This window comes from Haemaphysalis longicornis, unplaced genomic scaffold (assembly GCF_048455015.1).
Source record: "Haemaphysalis longicornis isolate Haplotype H1 unplaced genomic scaffold, Haemaphysalis longicornis Haplotype H1 scaffold_25, whole genome shotgun sequence".
In the NCBI taxonomy this organism is placed as follows: Eukaryota; Metazoa; Arthropoda; class Arachnida; order Ixodida; family Ixodidae; genus Haemaphysalis; species Haemaphysalis longicornis.
The window spans coordinates 6424783-6443882 of NW_027526314.1; the positions used below are offsets into that span (position 1 = coordinate 6424783).

Consider the following 19100-nt stretch of genomic DNA (forward strand, 5'->3'; position numbering starts at 1 on the left):
GCGTGCCGCCCGAGAAAGACACGTTCGCTCCATTGGATCCTATCGACAGCAGCGGTGCCCAGCGTCAGCCTGTCACGGGTCAGGACCTTCAACCGGCCCCCGTGCACCCTTGCACCCGCGCAGCAGCGGAGATACCCCCTTTGACAGAGGCAGCCGCCGCGGGGATATCAACCATAGTTATGTTGTTATAAATAAGTCCGGAGGGATGTTGTATTGCACGCCTTGGGTCACGTGACATGTCGTCACCGCACTCTCGGCCTCGGCTCCCCTCTCAGTGGTGGTAAATACAGCTCGCCTACTAGCGAGCCCCCTCATTTGTTTCACCCGGTTGTCACGATGGAATAAACCTATTCCGTTCCTTCAACGTTCGTGTGCCGCACCCGTCTGTCGCCCTGTCATGAAAGCAACATAATGGCGACGAGGACAACGAGCCTGCGACGGGACTACGCCCCCTTCAACGAATGACAGTGACACGGCCGCTGCAACAGGGATGGACGACGCTGCAACAGTGGAAATGACGATGCCTTCGGGAACTGGAACCGTCGCTATGGGCTGCGGGTTCGGGCAAGTAGAGCATTTTGCCGACTCTACCAACGACTGGCTTTCGTATGAAGAGCGTTTGGTAGCGTACAGGGGGGATTAAAAGAAATACGAACAACGGAGCGCACACCCTCCGACGCATGCTGCACCGTCTGGCTGCAAATTCAGTAAACTGCGCGCATGCGCACTTCTTCGAGAGCGGGTGAGATTTTGGCCTACATTTATGGGAAATGCTTGATCAAGAAGCGACCCCGGTCGTTTATTTTGAGGCGCCTTTTCACGCTACGTCGCCACTGAGCGGGATGATCATTGAACGGCATCGTGCTAGGTGCAATCAGCCTGCTGCGCGCTTGGCTCCCGAATTTAGTAGATAACAGGATGCTCAGTGGCGACAGAGCATAGAAATGCTCGTCAAAATAAATTACCGGCGTCGCTTCTTTATCAAGCATTTAGCCTAACAGTAGGCCACACTCTCAAACTCTCTTAAAGAACTACGCATGCGCGCAGTTTACTGACAGTGCAGGCAGACGGTGCGGCATGCGTCGAAGGCTGTGTACTGCGTTATTCGCATTTCATTTAATTCCCCCTGTAGTTACGCGTTAAAGGGGCACGAAGATTTGCGAGTTGACGCTTTCGTAAGCCTAATCGGCCCGAAGACATACGCACTACTGAAATCTTTGACCGCCCCTGATAAGCCGTGAACAAAATCGTCTGACGCCCTTCTTGAACTAGTTCCGAATGAACTTTTTCCCAAGCCATTTGTAATTGCTGAACGAAATTTCACCGCAGAACGCAGAAAGAAGGCGAAGTGATATCAGCTTATGTGGCGGAGAAAAGGCGAAAGCCCAAACGTGCGAGTTCGGAATCTTTCTCGACGAAGCTTTGCGTGACGGCTTTGTATGCGGCCTTCAGCGCGTCGATATTCAGAGGCATCTTTTCACGGAAGATAAGCATTTGACCTTCCAGAAAGCCGTCGAGCGCGCTTTGTCTTTAGAGGCGGCATTAAAGAATGCAACGGAAACACACGCACAGCCCGAGGAAGAGGCGGAACTGCACTAAGTGCAAAGCTCGCGACCGAAAGTGTTGCAAACAGGAAATTGTTATCGGTGTGGGTCACCGAAACACGCAGCACGGCAATGCCCACATAGTAAAGCAACATGCTTTAAGTGCCATCAAAAAGGGCATATTCAACGAGCCTGCAAGGCAAAGTTTGGAAAAAGTAAGCAAGGGTTCCAGGTTAGGGCTTTAAAAGCGAACATGAAGCTGTCTATGAACGACGTGACAACTTCTGCACAGACAACACTTATAATGGTAACACTGACTGCGCAAGGTGTTCCTTTGCAGATGGAACTGGATACAGGAGCTGCACTGTCCATTATTCCAGGAAATCTTTTCAATCGCCTTTTCCCTGGCATGCGCCTCAAGGGCACTACTCTTCGGCTGCGCACATATACAGGAGAGCTCATCACGCCGGCCGGAGTGGTAAACGTCACAGTGGAATACAGCCACAAGCGACATGTTCTTCCTCTCTACGTTGTAAAGCGGAGAGGCCCACCACTTTTCCGACGAGAGGGGCTACAGCACATCCAGCTCGACTGGTCAAGCCTCAAGGAGCTGCATGCCATCAAGACGGCGTCGCAAGGCTCACAAAAGCAGCCCGCAGAACTCGAGGCACTTCTCCAGAAGTACAGGCAACGGTTCAGTGACGAGCTGGGAACAAATCAAGGTTAGAAGGCACAATTTCATTTAAAGGATAATCAGGAGCCTAGATTTATGAAGGCGAGACCAGTACCTTTTGCGCTCTAACCTTCAGTTGAAGAAGAAATTGGGAAGCTGACTGGACTGGGTATACCTTCGCCTGTCACCAGTAGCAAGCACGCGAAGCCTGTTGTACCAGTTATAGAGAGTGGTGGGTCCATCACGCTATGCGGTCACTATAAAATGACCGTAAATCCAATCTTGGACACTGAACACTATCCTCTTGCCATTGCCGACGAATTGTTCGCAGTCCTGGCAGGAGGCAAGACGTTTTTGAAGTTTGACTTGAACCGAGCGTACCAACAGTAAGATTTGGATGAGTCTTCAAAAGGGTATCTCACACTGAATAACTATCAAGGATTGTATGCAGTAAATCGCCTCCCTTTTGGAATTGCTTCGGGTCTGGCAATTTTTCAAAGAACTATGGATAACATACCTAAAGGCTTTAATGGAGTGACGTGCTACATTGGCGACATCATGGCAACGGCAAAAATGGACGAAGAACACATGCGCAACTTGCAATCCGTGCTGCAGCGCTTGTCTGAAAAAAGGGCTGAAAGTGAAACCGGCCAAGCGCGAGTTCTTCAATGATGAGCTGCAGTATTTGGGCCACATTGTAAGCGCCGAGGGAGTGCAACCAGCAGATGATAAAAACAAGGCTATAGTGAAGGCGCCATGACCAACTGATAACCATCAGTTGCGGTCACTTTTGGGTCTCGTGAATTATTATGGAAAGTTCGTGCCCAACCTTTCCAGTGTTGTCTCACCCCTCAATAGCCTTTTGCGAAACGACATTCTCTGGTCATGCAGCGACCAGTGCAAGTCAGCCTACCGGTAAGTGAAGGGCTTCTTGTCGGCGCCTCCAGTGCTGACGAAATATGACACAAACGCTCCACTGCAACTATCGTGCGACGCCTCGGCGTATGGGATCGGTGCGCTGTTGTCACGTGTGGATGCCAAAGGTCAGTGTCGTCCTATTGCCTACGCATCACGTATGCTCTCTCAGGCAGAATCTGGCTACAGCCAGATAGTGAAGGAATCGCTTGCCTTAGTTTTTGGAGTGAAGTATCACTACTACCTGTATGAACGCGCCTTCTTCCTCGTTACGGACCACAAACCTTTGCACACAATCTTGGGCCCGAAGACAGGCACTCCAACGATTGCTGCAGCGAGGTTTCTGTCTGCTTACACGTATACGCTGAAGCTCAAGTCATCGGCGGAGAATGCAAATTGCGACTGTTTGTCACACCTCCCACTTCCTGATCACAGCGAAGAGCCTTTAGAAGAGATGTTTTACGTTTTGCGTTTCAGTACATTGCCTGTGAACAGTCGGGACATGGCACGTGAGACTTTCCGTGACCCTGTGTTTAAGAATGTGTTGCATTATGTGCTGAGTGGTTGGCCGGATCGCGCTCCAAGCGACGAACTGAAACCATTTTCCCACAGACGGTGTGAGTTGTCTTTGCAGCAGTAATGCCTCGTGCTTACCCGTGTGATCATCCCTAAGCGCTAACAGTCCTTCATGCTCGAAGAACTTCATCAAGGACACCTAGGTATAGTCAGAAACAAGGAGGTGGCGAGAAGTACGTATGGATGCCCACCATTGAAAGTTAGTGGAACGGAAAGTTAGTGCATGCCAATCTTGTCAGTCCCAACGTAACTTGCCCTGCGCCTCTCCACTGCACCCATGGGCCTGGCCTACCCGACCTTGGGAGCGTGTTCATGTAGACTTTGCAGGACCTTTCATAGGTACTATGGTACTAGTTGTGATTGACGCGCATTCAAAGAGGCCAGAAGTGTTTGTAATGAAACAAACGTCAGATGAAAAAAATGTGCGCCAATCCACCCTGCGCATGTGGTTGGAAAGAAAAGCTGTGTACGGCACCCACAACGGTTACGGCCCCAATCCGACGTCACTTAAATTCACTCTTGTCCCTCTACCAATAGTGAAACCAGAGAGAACTGAAATGCACTGAACCACACCCTCTATTACTTGAAAGAGATTCTTGATAAGGTTAAATTAATGCATGATGCATGAACGGTGGTTGGTTGAGTTGTATTGGTGTAGCGCATGAGTCGAAACTCTATTTTGATAAAATTAAAGGAAGCTCAAACCCGGTGTTAGAAGATCTCACTTCTCCGTCTTTGCCACCGCGGACAGATGCAACGAGATTGGTGGCAGAGACGGGGGAGTAGGTGGAGGAGGAGGAGTAGTAGGAGAGTCGAACCCGGATGTATCGAACCCAGATATATTGAATTATTGCATATATTGAACAGTCCAAAATCCCCTTGGAAATTCTATGCGAAAGCAAAAATTTATATATCTAATTATTAATATTTCGAACTTATTTGCGATCGCCTTGGAGTTCAATATATCCGGCATCAACTGTACTTGCATTCATATTTCTCAACGGACCACAGTGTGGACCAAGGGAGTAATTGCTTGTTCACTGTTGCCCATATGCAGTCCGCTTGTGCTCTGTCCACCAGCTGAAGCTGGGTAGGCAGAGAGGGGCTGGACAACAGCATCTACATTGATCTTGTTTGGGCAGTTGACTGAAAGAGCGGAGGGTGCTCAAGACTAAAGTCGCACACCCCGATTACGTGGCGGAGTGTTTCTACTGCTGAGCAAAATTTCCATTTAGCGTCATGGCGAGACGCGTAGGGTGTGGGAATTAGCCGGATTGTATGAGCCCTAGGGCAGTTTGTTATTCTCTGGAAAGGTCAGGGTAGGAGGAAGGTAGGTTCTGTCTCTGAAGGCGAAGTTCACTCCATATTTTTCTTCACTTTCTTATTTTCCAAATTCTTTATCTTGAGCTACTACATCCTCCCCTTTACTTTCCGAGGTCTTCTTGACTGCCAATTCTTATTTCTGTCTTATTTTCAACGAGCCCCTCATTTCCTATTCTGATTCGCTACATGCACAGCGAGGGCCTCGGTTCGGGCAGTCTTGGTGCCATAGGGAGCTTAAGGGGGTTAAACGCTGGTTGACCACTCTCGACATGTCGTAGACGCTCGAGTCACGGCCCGGGGGTCAAAAAGAAGGTCCCCTTCACCCCGAGTAGTCCGAGTAGCGCCGGCTATATCCCCCAAGCGCAGGAAACAAAAACACCTGAATAAATACCCCAGAAAGTAGAGGCTAAAGTAGCCCCGCCGGTAGCGTAGTGGTTATTGCACCAGACCGGTATTCTGGAGGTCGTGGGTTCGAATCCCACCTGGCGGGCATTTTTTCTCCACTTTCTTATTTTCCAAATTCTTTATCTTGAGCTACTACATCCTCCCCTTTGCTTTCCGAGGTCTTCTTGACTGCCAATTCTTATTTCTGTCTTATATATATATATATATATATATATATATATATATATATATATATATATATATATATATATATATATTATTGTGGGAACTGCGCGCTGGAACGAGACGAGGGACTGGGCAGTGCGTCCCTGGGCCTCGAGGAGATCGGACGTCTGAGGACGGGTTCGGTTCTGATATGACTAAAGGTGCGGTTTCCTGGGACTCGATGTCTTTCTTCCCCGCACGGGGCACCTTGAGCAATCTTGGTGACGGTACTGGCGATACCGCGGACCCCGAGCCCCCAAACATAAGCTGGATTCAACCGTGGCGATGTGTTTATAGGTGGAGGGTTAAAAACCACGAACGGTGGCCGTCGGAGACCAGGTCCAGCTCCGGCGGATGGGCTCCCTGTCTGTTTACCAGGCAGGGAGCTCCGGGACCTCTTTGGCTACCAGGGTAAGGTCAAAGAAGAAAGTACCCCCGTCTCCCTGCTTTTATACTATGCTATATGGCATTTTCAAACCCCCCCCCCCCCCAGACGTGATCGGCCCCCGAAAAGGGGCCGCACCGAAGTATCTTTTCCTTCTTTGTCTTCTATCTCACTCCCAAAGCCAGATAACTACCCTCGTTTTTTGACCATTGAATCTGTGGACAAATCGAAGCCGGTTTGCTCACAATCTGTATTTCGTGTTTCTAAATACCTTGAAGGTATCATCGGCAAAACATATGACGCCAAAAAGCTCAGAACTGGTGAAGTGCTAGTTGAAGTTAAAACTCAACAGCAATCCACAATCCTCCTGAAACAAACGCGCATGGCAGATCGGGAGATCAGGGTCACACCCCACCGCAGCCTCAACAGTTGCCAAGGTGTGATCTCTTAGGCAGATCTGCTAACCGAGACAGAGACTGATCTGCTCAAAGGCCTAAAAGACCAAGGCCTGACAGCAGTAAGGCGCATAGTCATTAGGAGAGACAATAAAGAAATAGCCACCAAACATCTGATCCTGAATTTTGACCGCTGCACACCGCCCGAGCATGTCAACGCAGGTTTCATCCGTTCTTCTGTCCGGCCGTACATCTCGAACCCGCGGCGCTGTTTCAAGTGCCAGAGGTTCGGGCAAGGTACCAACTCCTGTCGAGGCAGAACAACATGTGCCAAATGCGCCCAGCACGATCATCTCTCCGAAAACTGCACTGCAACCAACTTCACCGGCCCGAATTGCCAGGGTCCACATGCAGCATACTCTCGCGCTTGTGAAAAGTTTCATCTTGAAAAAAAAATCATTAACCTTAAGATAACCGAAAACATCACCTTCCCAGAGGCGCGAAAGAGGTTCGCCTCCTTCCCTCTGGGCAGGTACGCCGACGCAGCTCGCCGAGGGGCGGAGGGGCGTTGGGTTTCGGCGGGGACCCAGTACCGCGAGTCGGACTTGGTCCCGCGCCCGCCCCCCCCCCCCCCCTGGGTTTCCTATGGCAGCCCAACCCGTCTCCGCACCGCTCGCCCACCCAGCAGCGTCTGTGGTGGCAACAACGTCTGTTGGGGATGCCGCTGCATCCACTGCATCCTCTCCACTGGCCCAAAGCACACGCAAGGGCACGGAGATGGAGACGGAGGCAGTCGCAGCGACCCCCTCCCCCGCCTCACTGCCTGTGCCACCTGTGGTGCTCCCCACGCCTTCGGCACTGGCAGCGCAGGCAAAGAACACCCGAAAGGGTACCACGTCAAGGGGGCCCAGTCCGCTGGGCACCCCCTTGCCATCAGATGACGACATGGACGTCGAGCCCTTCCGGCTTTCATCGCAGCGGAAGGAACGGGCTGCGACGTCCAGGTCAGTAGAGAAGGCCAGATAACCCCTTCCAAGAGTGCAAGCCCCGTAAGACCCTACACAAATAATCACACTCCAGTAGCTCTAACACATCATAATGGGAAGAGAAAACATAGTTCAATGGAACTGCAGAGGCCTTCTGAATAATCTTGACGACGTGCATGAGATTCTGCATGCCAATCAGCCAAGTTTAATGTGTGTCCATGAAACACATCTGAATTCCAAACACACAAATTTCTTAAATAGTTACCTGGTATACAGGAAAGACAGGCATGGCTGCACACACTCTTCTGGCGGTGTGGCCATAATTGCCCGCAAATCCTTAGCATGCCACCCTGTCACCTTGAACACTGTCCTTGAGGCTGTAGCAATTCGAACAATTATATTTAATAGGTTGATAACGGTATGCTCCATATACATTCCTCCTGATGTCTCACTTTCGAGCTCTGACATCGAGGCGCTGGTTGACCAGCTGCCCGAACCGTACATCCTTACAGGCGACCTTAATGCTCACATCTCTCTTTGGGGCTCTTCACGCACGGATGCCTCAGGTCGCCTGATAGAGAAGTTTTTAACATCCTCTGGAGCATGCCTTTTCAACAAGAAACAGCCTACATACCATAACACAGGTCACAACACATACTCACATCTTGACTTGGCTATTGGTTCTGCAATTCTCTTTCCATGTCTTGAATGGGGCGTGGGCACAGACCCATATGGTAGTGACCATTTCCCCACTTCATTAACGCATATAGGTACAGCCCCGAGCAGTCCATCTTCCTATAAAAGGTTTACTGAAGGAAGAGGTAACTGGAAACATTTACAGAGACATCCAAACTACACCACACATCCATAGGACACCTACACGTTGAAGAAGCTACCCAACTGCTCACGGCGCACATCCTCGACGCCGCCGAAAGGTCCATTCCCCACGCCTCTGGTGCCCCGCGCAACCAGCGGAGGCCGTGGTGGAATGAGGACTGTAGGCGGGGGCGAGAGGCCCAGAACAAGGCGTGGGGTATCCTTCGTCGGTACCCCACGTCGAGTAACCTCCTCTTGTTCAAACGGGCCAAGGCGTTCGGAAAACGTGTGCGCCGTGAGGCAAAACGCGATAGTTGGCGTACATTCATAACATCAATTAACTCCTACACAGACACATGGAAAGTATGGACGAAAATACGTAAACTCAAAGGACAACAAACACACAGCCTGCCAATGGTCAGCACAACAGGGGACACACTCGAAGACCAGGCTGACACACTCGCACAACACTTCCAACACGTTTCCAGTTCAGCACACTACACAAGCACCTTCATGAAACACAAACAAATGGCAGAAAAGAAGCCTATACTAGATAATAATAGGTCAACATCTTCTTATAACTCAGAGTTTTCACTGCATAAGCTGAGGGCTGCTTTGAGCACGTGTAAACCATCAGCTCCAGGCCCAGACAACATCACATATACAATGATACAATACCTACAAGCAGACACTCTTTTAACACTCTTACACCTATATAACAAGATATGGCTTTCGGGGCACATTCCAAACTCTTGGAAGGAGGCTATAGTTGTAGCTTTCCTGAAGGAGGGAAAGGACCCGTCGTCCCCCTCAAGCTACCGTCATATTGCACTGACGAGCTGCCTGTGCAAGCTTCTCGAGAAGATGATCAATCGCAGGCTCATGTACTTCCTCGAGTACAATGGTCTTCTCGAGAGCTGCCAGGCAGGCTTCAGGGCGGGGCGATCCGCGAACGATCAACTCGTATCTCTTGAATCGTATATAAAGGATGCCTTCGTTCATAAACAGTATTGTGTAACTGTGTTTTTCGACCTCGAGAAGGCCTACGACACCGCTTGGCGGTACGGGATCGTCAGTGACCTAAAGTCATTCGGTGTATCGGGTAACATGTTAAACACGCTTGTCAGTTACCTGTCAGAAAGAACGTTTCGAGTGAGAGTCGGTGGTGCACTCTCAAGGGTTCACGTGCAAGAAAATGGCGTGCCACAAGGTGGTGTGTTAAGCTGCACTCTCTTCATAGTAAAAATGAACTCTCTTGGTAAGGCACTGCCACCCACAATCTCTTATTCCATGTATGTAGATGACGTCCAGATATCCTATAAATCATGTAATATGTCAATCTGCGAACGTCAGGTCCAGCTTGGTGTCAAGAAACTTGCCGGCTGGGCAGGCAAGAATGGTTTTAAATTGAATCCTGCAAAAAGTTCCTGCGTTGTGTTCTCCAGGAAGCATGGGGTCCATCCGGGCCCAGACATTCATCTTAATGGCGTGTCGCTTCCTGTGAACAAGGAGCACAAGTTCTTATGTGTGGTGTTTGATCACAAACTCACATTCCCCACATCAAGGAACTTAAAAATAAATGTCTCAAAACAATGAATATACTTAAGGTTCTCTCCCACCAATCCTATGGTTCCGACAAAGAACTCTTGCTTCGCTTGTATACTGCTTTGGTTGGGTCTCGTTTGGACTATGGCAGTGTGGTGCATGGGTCGGTGACTAAGACAGCCTTGCGAGTTCTTGATCCAGTGCTACACTTGGGCCTTCGTCTTTCGTATGGTGCTTTTCGCACTAGCCCTGCTGAGAGTCTTTATGTCGAGTGTAATAAGTGGAGCCTTGAGAACCAACGAACATACATGGACTTGCTTTATGCTTTTAAAATTTCATCGCTGAATAATCATCCTTTTTATCCTGTCTTTAACGATACATCAACATCTCTTCTCTTTCTAAATCGCCCATCTGTTCCTCTGCCCTTTTCGCTTAGAGTCAGAGAGCGAGCCTCGGATCTGAGCGCTTCGTTTTTAGATGTGTACAGATCATCATTTTCAGACATTTTACCTCCTTGGAAAGTTCGTCCTGTGTCCTCCGACCTTTCTTTTATGAAACTTGACAAAAATCGTGTACCGCGAGCTGCAATACTGCAGCACGTTCTGTCTCTGCAGTTTAAATACCCACTTGCAGAATTTTACAGTGACGCGTCTAAAACCTCCACTATGGTCTCCTGCGCTGCTCATGGTCCGAATTTCAGTGCAGCCAGAACCATGAGCGTCCACACAACAATTTTTTCAGCAGAAGCATATGGCATTTTACTCATTGTACCACACATACTTGAAAATCAAATTCCGAAGTCTATCATCTACACAGATTTTCTGAGTGTTGTTCGCGCACTGTCATCGCACAAGCCCCCCAAAAACCACATAGTTAATCCTGTATTTACCACTATCATGTCTGTGTATGCGCAGAAGCATCAGCTGGTCCTCTGCTGGATCCCAGGACACGCTGGGATCGCTGGGAACGAGTTGGCAGATGAGAGGGCTGCTGCTGCTGCACTCAGGAACACTCTAGACATTACAACGATACCCTACACAGACCTCAAGCCACACATAAGACAACACCTGCGCTGAACATGGCAAACACAGTGGGATGAACAGACAGAGAACAAACTACATGTAATAAAGCCACACTAGGGACGGTACACCGTTGACTCACACAACAGACACACGGAAGTCGCCTTGGGTAGGCTGCGGATAGGGCACACCCATGCGACGCACTCGTATCTGCTGACGGGATCTTCTAGACCCCAGTGCAGCAGGTGCGGAGAGGCCCAATCCGTAGTGCACATACTAATCACATGCAAGGCACTTCACACAACACGACACAAACACTTCAGAGATGTCTACAGACAACATGTTCCCCTACATCCATCGTTTTTTCTAGGTGACGAAGCCATTGTTTCCATGAAACGTGTGTTTGAGTATTTGTCAGAAGTCAAGTTTTTAAACCTCATTTCCTATCACGCATCATGAAATCTGGCCCTCTACACCAGCCATGCTCATTGTCGTTCTGATCTTACTTTTGTTTATGCTTACTTTACTTAGTGTTTAAGGTTTCACCCCTCATATATGACTATTGTTTTGGCGCTCTTTGCCCCAGTTGGCCTTGCGCCATAAACATCCAACCATCATCATCGATGTCTTTCTTGGGAGCCGCGGCCGGGCGCTAGGTCCCAGGTACCACATTTGGCGCCCTAAACGTGGGGCCGGCCGTTGGTTCTCGGGAAAGACATTGTGGTCTTCTTCCTCTTTGTTCTAGAGCATTCGCTGTTCGCGTCGCTGGTGTCTGGGGTATTCTCCGGTAATTCTCTGGGGATTTGTGTGTCGCTTTTCTCGTTAACAGTGGCGTTTCCCTTGTGATAACGCGGCGGCTGTAATCGCTGTGTGCCTTTTTTCGCTTCGTGATGCGCAGCATTTCATCATGGAGCGTACGCCTCGACGGGGCGCAGCCAGGCCTTCTGCTCGACAGAGCCTCTCGGTCGATCCTCACGGTGCCGGCTTTGGATCGGATGCCTCGGCGGTCGTCGCTACCCTGGGCCCGATCGCACACTTCAGCGGGAATCTCGTTAATCGCTCAGAGAATTTGCAGGTGGGGCCCGCTGGTTCTGGGCATGCGCCCCCCACGAGCCTCGAGGCACCGTAGCGCATGCTGGCGTTCCACCCGAGCCTCGCAGTGTCTTGGTTCACGGGGTATGACGACTTCAAATCAGTGGCGGACTTCCTGAGCGATCTCAATGTTTACAAGATGGTGTCGGGTGCTTCGGACGAGTTCGTGTTGACCCGTGTCCTGCCGGTTGCCCTGGAGGCATCGGCTGGTCGTTGGTTGCGCCTGCAGACCCCGTTCGCGTCCTGGGCGGACTTCGAGGCACGCTTCCGCGAGGAGTTCTTGCCTCCCGACTACGACTACCGCCTCCGCCGTGAGCTGGAGACAAGTACGCAGCACCCGCGCAAGGGCTTGCTCGAATACATTCGAGCTATCCAGGAGCTCTTCAAACGAACTATCCTGGGCTCGTCTGACGCGGATATGGTAAAGCACGTCTTGCGGCTTTGCAACCCGCGCTTCCGACCTTTCCTGCACGGTCGTGATTACTCGATTTTGGAGGAGATAGGGCGACATCGAGGACGCTCTGATATCAGAGCTGAGTTATGTACCCTCTCCGCCAGTAGGGGAGGCACTTGACCCAGATTGCGCATGGAGAGACACCTATGCGACTTCGCCACAGCGAAGTCTACAGCCGCGTACGGCAGCGGCTGGCTTGAATTCACCCCGCGCACCAGGTCCTTCTGCCCTTGGCGACAGGCAGTTGGAGCACGGACGACCACTAGATGGTGCAGCCTACAGCGGGAACTCCCCGCAGTGGTTAGAGCCAGGGTTCCTGCATTGGGAAAACAGGCCCTCTTTACTGGCAGGCTCACCGCTCCCCGACCCGAGTCTCTCCCTTGGGGGTCGGCAATGAAATCCTCTGAACTCCGGAGGTCCTTCTCGTCCGGTCGTCGACACGGGAGGGTCGCGGGGCTACGTGCCCAATGGAAATCAAGCTGGCGGCTTTTACCGATGTGGACAGCCTGGACACTTCCGTCGTGGGTGTCCTGAGGTGATGGCTGGTCGCCAAAATATCAACAGCCATCAGGGAAACGAGTACGGCCCGCGATGCTAATGGCCACCAAAGTATCGCTATGGGCTCCAGATATGACGAATGGCGAACACTTGTGTTTTTTACCCTCTGCTTGTCGTGTTGAAACGCCGGCACAGCCCATAGCACCGCATGTTTCTGTTTACGTGGTTGGAGCGGACATTGACGCCTTGATTGACACTGGCGGCAGTTTGTCGCTAATTGGCGATACAGTGCTTGAACTTTGCCGAGCACGAGGTGTCAAGTTGCGCAAATGCAGCACCCGTTTGCAAGTGGCCAATGGTGCTGTTGTTCAGACACGGGGTGCTGTGCGCTGGCGCATTTCTTACGCAAGCAGAAGGTGTCGGCAGCGCTTTACGTACTGCCCGGGTTTGGTGGTGCCCATGATTTTGGGCAGGGATTTTGTTATTCGCGAGGGCCTCCTGCTTGACTTGGCGGGTGGTGGTTATAGATTGGGCAATGACGCAGAATATACCTTTTGTGGCGTCAACGCATATCTGCACCGTGCCAAGGTCACCCGCAGTCGCAACGAAATCGGTGTTGCCTGAGCGAATCAGGCAGTTGCTTGCGGAGTGTTCTTGCAGTGACTATGAGAGGGAGCAGCTCGCCTACGTGCTGGAGCCGTTTGCCGAAATGTTTACGGATGCCCCTGGGAGGACAACCGTCCTTCAACATCGCATTGACACGGGAGACGCCCCTCCTTGGAGCTGCAATCCATGGCCGCTCAGCATCCAGAAGGAGGCGAAACTGGACGTCGCCATCGAAGAGATGCTGAACACGGGGGTTGTGCGGCCGTCGCAGAGCGCCCAGGCGTCTACAGTCGTGTTTGCGCCAAAAAAAGACTCCAGTGTACGTCTCTGCGTGGACTACCGTCGTCTCAACGACATAACTTTGAGAGACGCTTATCCTTTTCCAGCCGTAGAATCCATCATTTTCTCGCCTGCTGGTGCACGCGTGTTTACCACTCCAGATTGCTCACGCGGCTTTTTGCAACTTGAAATGCACCCTGATGATATTCCTAAAACCGCCTTCAGATGCTACAGGGGTCTTTTCGAGTTTGTGCGCATGCCGTTTGGGCTGAAGAAGTCCCCGAGCTCGTTTCAAAAGTTAATGGACATCGTTCTTGACGATGCACGTTATAAGTACGCGATGGCCTATATGGACGACGTAGTCGTCTTTTCGCGTACCTTTGAGGAGCATCTCGTGCATCTCAGAGATGTGCTTTACCGCATGAAACGCGCCGGTCTCACTATCAATCCTAAAAAGGTCCAACTCGCGACAAGCAAAGTTGACTTGCTCGGCTTTGTCGTGGACAAGGGAGAGCTTCGTCCTAACGATGCCAAACTGAAGGCAATTGCAGAGTATCCGTGCCCGCGTGAAGTTAAGAGCTTGCAGCGCTTCTTGGGCATGATAGCCTTTTACCGTAGCTTCATCCCTCATTGTGCGGAGCTGTCACGTCTGCTAAAACAGTTACTACGGAAAGGCGTAAAATGGAAATGGGAGGAGGCTGGACAGCAAGCTTTTGAAGCACTCTCTCGCGCAATCGCGGAAACAGCGGCGTTAAGGATACCGGACCTTAAACAATTTGTGTTGCAGACCGATGGTAGCGAATATGGACTGGGCGCAGTGCTGATGCAGCCGTTTGAAGGTGTTCTCCGTCCGGTCGCATTTGCTAGCCATACGCTCACTCTGGCTGAGCGCAATTACACGGTCACAGAACGTGAGTGTCTAGCAATGGTGTTTGCGCTAAAGAAATTTGACATGTATCTTGACGGTGCCTCTTTCACCATTCAGACAGACCACATGGCATTAACGTGGCTGCAGCGTTTGCAGAACCCTGCTGGTCATCTTGCGCGCTGGGTGCTTGCGCTTCAGCGCTACGATTTTACTATCCAGCACAGGAAGGGTTCGCATAACCAAGTCGCTGACGCGTTATCACGCGCGCCCCTGCCGTCATCTTCGGATGCCGAAGCGCCGGCGCTTGTGGCTGCAGTGGATGCTGACGCACGGTTGGGTACGCTGGTGACCAGGGCAGATCTTCTCACGGCGCAACGTGCATACGGACTTCGCCGTAAGAATATTGAGCACCTCGGGGCACAGGGCGCTGCTCCCACCAGCAACAGCGGTGAGTTTGATTCATATGTGCTGGCGGAGGACGGTCTCCTGCTGAGGTATATTCCGCAGGAAGACGAAGCTAATTCACCATTCCGAGCTGTTGTACCTCGTAAGCTTCGGAGGGCTTTCGTTCGTTAGTTTCATGATTCCGCACTGCCTGGACACAGCTCCGGCAGCAAAACTTATGAAAAGTGATGTCGGGCTGTCACGTGGCCGGTGATGAGGCAGGATGTGCTGAGGTATGCCAGGAGCTGTCACGTGTCTCAGACAGCGAAACCCCGAGTTGGTTGCCCGCCCGGATTGATGCAGTCTGTGGAGAGTAAGAGCCCCTGGCAAATCGTTGCTTGCGATTTCATGGGCCCTTACCCCGATAGCCCGCGTGGTAATTGTTATTTGTTTGTGGTGACTGACCATTTCACGAAGTGGGTAGAGCTGTTCCCACTACGTACCGTCAATACATCGAATGTATGGAGGTGCCTAATAGAAGTGTTTTCGCGCTTTGGGTTCCCCGCACAGCTCATAACGGATAATGCTACGTATTTTACGAGCAAATTATTTGAGGACAACTGCCGAGCTGTAGGCGTGAAACAAAAACGCACCACTACATATCACGCTCAGGCAAACATAACTGAGCGTGTGAATCTCAACCTCAAGGTGATGCTAATTGCTCATACGGAGCAACACAAAGATTGGGATGCCAAGCTGCCTGAGATTGCATTTGCCACTCGCACCACCGTGAATCGTTCAACCGGGTTTACGCCGGCTTATTTGAATTACGGTCGGGAGATGCCATTTCCTCTCGACAGGACACTTCCAGAAACGGGCGCGGGTTCTGGTCTGTCGCCTCATGCTGTGGTCGTCCGCCATTCTGCATGACGCGATACAGGCTGACCGGGAGGCGCTTGATGTTACTCCTCTCCAGCAGGCGGAGCAGTACAACCGGGGTCGTCGAGATCTTCAGCTTGCGGTTGGCGACATGCTTCTCCGGCACACTCAACCGCTGAGCGACGCTTCACGCAAGTTTTCCGCGTCGCTAGCTCCTAAATGGGAGGGCCCTTTTACCGTAAGCGAAAAGCTGTCTTCCATCACGTATCTTTTACCCAACAACAGGACAGGTGAACATGCAGGCCTGGTTAATATAGCCGACCTTAAACGGTACAACGCGGACTGATAATGTTTCTCTTTTCAGAGGACGCCTTCGCCTAGCGTTGCGTATGAGCGCTAGCGAAATAACAGAATTAGTTTTTTCTTTTACTATCCACATTTTCAATTTCTCCTCTGATTATTCTTGACCTATCTTTTCTGTGAAGCCTTGATCAGTCCTTCATGGTTCTTGTGGGGTTCACCTATTCCGTAGTACCAGCTTGGCTTCCTCTTTTTTGTTCCTTTTCAATATTTTTGTTTGTATGTACTTCTGCACGCTCTCGTAGATGTCCCCGCCACCACGCAATCTTCCTGGGCCCTCTCGGGGATGTGGCCATTCTGCGTACGCACAGGCCCGTTTCCATCCCTGGCTTCCCCGGGTGCCACGTAACCGCCCTCCAACGCTTCGCACCGAGGCCTTTTTCGACGGTCGTGGAGGCAGATCGCTCGGTTGGCTGGGTGTCCCGCCTCCTCTGAGAACTCTAGCCCCGTCCTGAACGTGGGGATCCAGCGGCCGATGTCCCACAGCTTTTCCGGGGCCGTTTACTCTCGGATCGACATCCCCAGGAACCTCCATCCATCTACACGGCAGAGGAGCTCCGTCGCCTTTGCCCTTACTGCCGGGTGCCGCAAATCCATGTGCCCACGCACCTGGCAGGTGCTCTGCATCGTGACTGCATGACTGCCGCCATTGCTGAGGCGTCTGCTTCCGCACGACCCCGAACTGAAGACTCCGTCGCTGCAGCTTTTGCCCTGCTATTTCATCACCACCCGGACCTCCTCCGCGACCCTCTCCCGGCCGACCACGTCATCGACATGCCCGACGAGTCTGGCTTCGTTTTCGGAGGGGGGTAATGAACATAGTAATGAGCAACTAGAGCAGGTAACGGTATGTGCGCAACCATTGCTAATCTACGCGTAGGCGTGTGCTGGGGACCTGCAGCGGTCACCATCAGTTCCGTTCTGTGCATCTAGCAAGGTTAGCTCTGGCTTTAGCCTTTTTTAAGTGACTGCGCTTATCCGCCTCTCGCTTGGAAAACTGATTGAATTAAACACCATTGGAAGTGGTGGAGAAGCGGTTTAAACGTCCACCAGCAGAAGTCCTGGAGCTTCGAAGCCGCAGGCTTTCAATGCCCACAACCACCGTTTAGGCTGTTGATCAACAAGCACCATCTATGCTACACATCATCTGCGTTAGTTCCGTCCGTGAGCGCAATCCCCCCCTTCATCAATTGCGAGGGTGATCATGATACTGAGGAGTGGCTGTCGACATACAAGTGGGTGAGTGCTCACAACAAGTGGGATGACACCACCAAGTTGAGCAACGTCGTGTTCTATCTCACGCAATTGTCTCACGCATGATTTTTGAACAACGCACGCGACTTCAAAATATGGGGCGATTGTAAGACCCGGTTCTCTAAAGCATTTGGCAGCCCTGCTGTACGCAGAGTACGAAGAGAACAACGCCTCCGCGGAAGAGCTCAGACGCAGGGGGGATTTCATCAGGTACATCGAAGACGTAGATCTGTGCTGGCGCGTCGACGTGGCGATGTCTGAAGTAGATAAAGCAAAACATAATTTAAAAGGCGTCGATGATGACGCGTTCACTATGTTGCTTACCAAGGACCCAAAGCCCGTGACAGAGGTAGTGAGCCTCTGCCAAAGCTTTGATGAGCTGCGTAGGCAACGAGTCCTGTTCCAGCAATCCGTGGGGACAAACGAAGAACTCTCCGGTTTGACTTTCACTTCCGAGCACTCTTCACCTGAGACGAGGATAAAAGACTTCATCGGCGAGGAAGTTGCACGCGAACTATTGATTGTACCGTTTGTTCAACAGCCACGCCAGCGTCAGGAGGGACCACCTTCATGCGTTCCTCCGTCTCTTCAGCGAACGATTCGGGAACAAGTCACCGAGGCCCTGCCGACTAAACAACAAGTAGTTGCAGCTCCTGCTACCCTTTCTGTTCCCCAGGTAGCTGCTCTTGCTTTTCCCATGGCTTCACCGGCTGCATTAACCGGTCGCGTGACGTATGCTGAATGTGTCACACAGCCCGCCCGACCGTTTACCCATGCGTTCAAACCAGCCATACCAGCGACTGTGCCGTCCAGCTATCAGCAAGTCTCCCAGTTTCAACGTCCAGTGCAAGTGGTCGCCACCAATCGAATCCGTGGCGCACGCCGGACAATCGCCCTATATGCACTCTTGCGGATACGCCGGACATGTCGCATGTTACTGCCGCTGTGTGGTGCCGCATCCTGAGGTTCTCAACATTCCAGGATACAAACCTAGGCAAGTTCAGCATTCAGCATCGCGTATCCTCGAGGACTTCCCAAACGTCATTTGTGCCTGACCAGCCGACGTTTACCAGTCGCTGATCGCCTTCTCCCCGCCGTCGCTCCCTGTCGCCTATGCGCCGTCAGCCTGCTCCTCCGGAAGTGGGTAACTAATGCCCACAGTTTCAGAGGCACGAACGGCGTATTCAGCGAAAATTCGAAGTCCTCGTGCCTATCCAGCAAACGTGATAGATGTAGTTGTTGAAGGAGTTCCTTGCCCTCACTCTACTCGACACTGTTCGCCATATCCGTTATAAGTGCTTAACTCTGTCGCTTGCTGAAAAATGTGATGACACCACTTTCTGGACTCTCGCTTCGGACTGCATGGACGCCTTAACAAGATTACCCGTAAAGATGTTTATCCCTTGCCTCGGATCGAGGGCGCTCTCGATTGTCTACAAGGTGCCGAAATCTTTTCCTCCATAGATTTGCACTCCGGCTACTGGCAGGTGGCGGAGGCTGAATGTGACCGGCCCAAAACGCCGTTGGTGACCCCCGACGGGCTATATGAATTCAACGTCGTGCCCTTTGGGCTATGCAATGCGGCAGCCACATTTGAAAGAAAGATGGACAGCATCTTACGCGGGCTCAAATAGCACAAC

General features: G+C 51.5%; 1 non-coding gene across 1 annotated transcript; it reads left to right on the plus strand.

Annotated features, from left to right (window-relative positions):
- Window positions 1–5448: 5448 nt before the first annotated feature.
- On the plus strand, window positions 5449–5521 carry Trnat-ggu (transfer RNA threonine (anticodon GGU)). The gene has a single exon. It is a non-coding gene; the product is annotated as a tRNA-Thr (tRNA).
- The last annotated feature ends 13579 nt before the right edge of the window (window positions 5522–19100 follow it).